Below are 5,867 nucleotides of genomic sequence, written 5' to 3'. Positions count from 1 at the left end.
CAACCCAATTAAGTTATCAACGTCCTTGGCTAGTGTGTTCGTCCCTTGTTGTGCCGGTTGTTCTTTGTTTAATACACCATACATTGATCAACATTAAGCTAATTAAGTGGTATGGTAATGTTCGCCATGATTCATAGATATTTAACCCTATACCTAATTAATCAATCAACATTCAATTAAGCGGATTAACGATTCTAGGGTTCATAATGTTCTTGGTTTGCGTCTGGTTTTATTTAAAGAATTTATGTTTCATGATATAAACACATAACACCCTAGCTCAGATGGCTAGGGTGTGGTGATGTTGGTTCAGACCGCTGGGGGGCGTAGGTTCGAACCCCCAGCCCGTGTTCCTTGGTTTGTTTCTTTTGTTATTTATCCATTTAAACTATTTTATTAATCAAATAAATTATATTATAAATGTTAACAACTCATAATAAATTTATATTGTTAAAACCGACACAGTTATTAGTCTTTTTTTGAATCTCGGTTAAAAACCATATATATGTGTGCGTGTATATATATATATGTGTGTGTGTGTGTGTATGTATGTATATATGTTAGTTTACTAAAATTTATAAAAGGTTTTAATATTTAAAAATAGTTTGAATCTAAAATATATATATTTAATATAATCTTGTCAATTACTATATTAAGGCAATGTTACAAATATTTTATAAAAAGACTATAATTTAAATAGATATGTTTATTTATTATTTTTTCTCTAATATTTACAATATCTATTTAAAAGAAATCTTTGCTAATAATAAAAGTATATATTAATACATTTAACATATTTTTAGATTGAAATATCTTTATATAAGTTGTCTAAAGTTTTATAAATATTTACTTAAGTATTTTTATGTAATTTTGTATAATTAAAATAATATAATTTATGATAACCGTTGTTAAATAAAAGCAATAAAATTTATAATAAATCTAAGTCATATTTTACTTTCGCAAGAACGCACCCGATCATCGAATCCCAAACCTCAATCTAGTTTTTGCTTTGTTATACAATCCATATTTATTTTCTTAATTACTGTAATTAGGATTCTCGTCGGTAAATCCCGAAGAGCCTGACTTATCGATTTATACCTTACTTGTTTATGTGCTTATTTGCTTTACGTGAACCGCATTCGGAGAGGTCCAACATAATATCAGAATAGTATGATCATACGCCGGTCATTATAGCTTTGCACTTCTCGACATCTCAGTTATACTTGCTCATTTGGTTAATTTGTTATTCTCATATAACTTGTTGCAATTACTTATTTTTATATATACTATATGTACATTTAAACTGGTGTGTTGCTCACTCAACCTTGTGTTGACAAAACTACTTTATTTTCAATGCATATGCAGGTTATCGTTTGATGTGAAGTAACTGAAGTACAAGATCACTTAGGATTTATACTAGAAGAAAAATTAACGAGAAATATTATTTATGAATTTTGATTGTTGATCAACTTTTGTTGGTTTGAATATTTTATAAATATTTGTTTCATTTCAAATTTATTTAATAGATATTGAAACTTATAATATTGCTTAATAGTACCTTGAGAGCTGTGGGCAATCAGATCACGCCCCGGCATTTCCGCCGTAGGTTGGGGTATGACAGACTGGTATCAGAGCCGGAAGTTTAAGATAGGTCGTTAGTGGTGCCATAGTAACATGCTTTGGAGCCTCATACGAGCTTATATGTTTGCCTTATGTGTTCAAAGTTAATTGTTTGCAGCTTTCTTAGATAATTATTTAATGATTATTTATTATTGTATTTGTTATGCACTTACACACAACTCCGAGGCTATGCCTTAACCTTCAAAGAAAATTTTTCGTAAATATTTTAAATCAAAGTAGATTTCCTTTTAGTTATTGGGAAATTCCTTAAGAATTCCCTACTTTTGTTTTTACTCCTTCATCTTAAGGCTAGGTGGCATGAAAAGTTCCTCTCGGCCAAAGAGGAACACAACTTTCATACGACCGACACCTTAGGTTGATTTTAAACCGAATTCACGGTGGTTGGTGGCTAAACTCGGTTTTCCCTATTGTTGCGTTTTTTTATCTAAATGGTTAGCTGGGTGAAAAATTCATGGAACCCATGGGCACTCCTACTATCCTTTTCTCAGTTTGTTTTATATTTTTGTTGGAGGTCATCATACGTGGTGATTCACGGGATGTTACAACTACTCATGTTTCTCTCGTTTGTTCGTTATTTAGTTTGGTCGATTAAAACGCCATGTAATGCTCATTGGGCCAACAAACTATATTATATTGTTGATTCATTAATTAGTTGGGACAATCAAAATGCCATGTAACGCTCATGGTCTGTCCAACTTAGTTGTTTTTATTCGTTAGTTCGTTGGGCCATTCAAATTGCCATGGAAAGCTCATGGGAGGCCAACATCTACACTATATATTTCGTTAGTTATTGTAAACTTAATTAAATAAAAATCTAAATTTTAAACTGACTTAACTCCTCGTGTAGTCAACACACATTAATTAATAACTATTTACACAATGTACCCCCCTCATCTTATGATCTTTTACTTTTAACCCTTATGACACAAATCCCCTTATTTCTTGTCAGGCCCCGCTATTGGTGCCCTACTCTGGACGTTGGATTTACTCATAAACACAGTTCTTACGATCAGAGTTAATAAAAACATTCGCGGAATATTATAATATTAAAACCATTACATTACATAACCATCAATTCTTGTCTTAACGATAATTCAAATCGCTTAAACATAAAACAATTTCTTTAAATAACATAACATTTCTTTGAAATTATAGTGTCTTCAATTCCATGCCATGTGTTTCCCCTCAAGCGAGCTGCCTCATTCTACTCACCTGCGTGCATACTAAAAGTCAGCTACGCTGAGTAAGTTCTAGTTAATCATACAACATACAAATAGTTCACATACTTGCACACATACCCGAAGGTGTGTACATCATTCATAATTTACTTTACGTGCATAACTATCCAGAGTATTTAAAGAACCTTTGGCCCTATGACTTCACAGATATTATGAGGGTCTGGTCCCCGACATCACATATATTATTAGGGTCTGGTCCCTACCGTCACAGATATTATTAGGGTCTGGTCCCTATCCTCACATATATTATTTGGGTCTGGTACATATCCTCATAGATATTACTAGGGTCTGGTCCCTATCCTCACAGATATTATTAGGGCCTGGTCCCTTTGTTTCGTGCAACTGTACCATACATGTCCTTACATACCTTCCTTGACAATACATGCAATATCCAAAGATCGTTCACGTACGATCAACATATCATACATACATTATTCATACATAGTACATATATAACACATACATCATATATATATCATACATACATCATCATGTCTTTACCAACCACCTGGCAGTACATGCAATAGCTGAAGATCGTTCATGCACCGTCAAGCGACCATCGTACATTAACCATACAAGGCATACACTTACCAACTTAGGTAAGTGTATTAACTATCACATCGAGTATGCACACAACCCCGAAAATATAACAAGGAAGTGGGGCTAGAAACTCACCTGAACTCGGTTACGTTCACCGTTAATACTTATTCCCTTCTTTAGTTGAGCACGACTAACTGTATAACAATTACACGTATCAATTATCTATCGCTACCCATATCGTATTTCTAGTTTAATTATAACCCTCATGAACGGGGTTCCGGGGGTAGCGCCCCTGGCAGCGGGGTTCTAGGGGTGGCAGCCCCTAGCGGGGTCCAAGGGGCAGAGCCCCTGGCTAGGGTTAAGCTACCAAGTTAGCTTGGAAAAATTTTATTTTCATTAACTGTCTTAACACAATTTCCATTAGGATTTCATGATAATATTTTATTGTTAACCTCTAAATCCTTTAAGGTATTTTCTATATATTAATAAAGTTCAAGGGCTATTTTGTAATTAATTCATTCTTTCTAAGTCCATGGACCATTCTGTAATTCACTCAAAGTCTAGTTCGTTATTCTTCTTTTTAACGAATTGGGGTTCATTCGTTACTTCTGTCTTCCATAACGAATTGGCTAATCTGTTACTTCATAACGAATTGGCCTTTATAGCGAATTGGTCCTTATAACGAATTAGACTTTTAACGAACTGGAACTTATTCTTTAGGCCTAGTTAACGAATTGAACTTCTTAGTGAATTGAACCCTTTTAACGAACCATTCCTCAAAACGAATTAGACCTTATAACGAACTGGTTATCATAACGAATTGTACCTTAACGAATTTGGATACGAACTATGGCTAGTTCGTTAGGCTTCCATTAACGAATCACCCTGACGAATTACCCCTAGTTCGTTAACTCTCCGTTAATGAATTACGGTTAGGTCAGAATGTCAGAACATTCTCTGACATCCTCGTACGCCGCTTTCCGGCGCCTTCATCGCCAGAAAACCGCGATTTCGTCGGAAAAACGAGACCTGACTCGTTTTCCACCGTTTTTCACCGTTTATCGCCATGTTCGATCCAGATCTAAGCTAGGGTGACCCCTAAGCTCATCTTAGGTTCGGTTTATACCCAATTCCACCCGGATCTCGTGACTTTAACGGTTTAATGGTGTCAGCTCGCCGTTTCGTGACTAAATCTAACGGGTTTGAGTTCATACAACATCATACTATCATTACCTTGAATCAGGATCAGTTTTCTATCTTGGTTCGGCTAGAGAAAGGAGAGAAATGAGAGAGAGAGAGAGAGCTTAAGTGTGTGTTTTGGTGGTGTATGTAATATGTGTGGAATGAATGATTAAATGGGTAATTAAGGCTTATATAATTATGTATCTTGGGCTTAAGCCCATGGTCTTTCCCTCTTTCCTTCATAGCCCAAGTCCATAACCCATATCCCTTTAACCCAACACTAGCCCGACTCATAATAACTCATATTTTCATTTTATTAATCGAACTAGAAAACGGGATGTTACATTTCTTAAGGCAACATTATTATAAGTTATCTAAATAATTAAATATTTTATTATCCTGATGTTTTCCTCAACTTACCCTTCAACTTATAAATCTTTATCTTTGGTTTGTAGAATGTCTTATCTAAGAAACCACTGTCATCCTGGACCTCAATCGTCTGATTCTCACCACCACCGTATAGCTGATTGTATAGCCAAAGAGTTAACAGTTGTGATCCCTAGGATAACAACCCAAATTTGGAACCTCCATGCAACCGACCCAACCTTTTCCACTAACCACTCTCCTAGTAACGGCAAATCATCTACCACCACTAATCCTCACAACAAGAAACGTAAGAACCCGATTGCAACCAGTCCTACTCACCTACGAGCCTCTTCAACTTGTCCGAAAAAGAGACCTTACAAAGGAGCAAACCCCATTTGCAATACTTGCACCGTCACCACCCGAGCAACTCCGACTTTCATCTTTAAACAAATTGTAGTCGTTATGGCCACCTTGCTGATTACTACTGCCGAGTCCGTAGTGCACCAATTTCCCCACAACAATTTGAGGCATACGTTTCTCAGGACGGTACCATGCCATCCACTCAACCCGGTGTTCCTAATACCCGTGCTTGCTACCATTGGAAGAACCCAAATCATCTTCGTAATACGTGCCCTCAACTTATCCATGCTCATCAAGCCCAAACTACGACTATGCCCTACTACTTGACCCATGCTCACCAGGCTCAAACTCATCAACCTCATTTCCCTCAAGCTCCTCCCATCAACAAATGTCAACCTTACTCAACCCAACACTACAAAACCCCGCAACCGCAAGCTCAAGTTTACCGGACATATTTCTACCAAAAAACCTTCTTTCAAACTGTTTAGGTTCACGTTATTTAAGCTACTCCAAATCAACCTACCTCGGCTGTTCCAGTTCCTA

This window comes from Bidens hawaiensis, unplaced genomic scaffold (genome assembly GCF_021521415.1).
Source record: "Bidens hawaiensis isolate Kalapana, Puna unplaced genomic scaffold, B.hawaiensis_p1.1 tig00028050_1, whole genome shotgun sequence".
Classification (NCBI taxonomy): domain Eukaryota; kingdom Viridiplantae; phylum Streptophyta; class Magnoliopsida; order Asterales; family Asteraceae; genus Bidens; species Bidens hawaiensis.
This window is presented reverse-complemented; position numbering follows the sequence as displayed.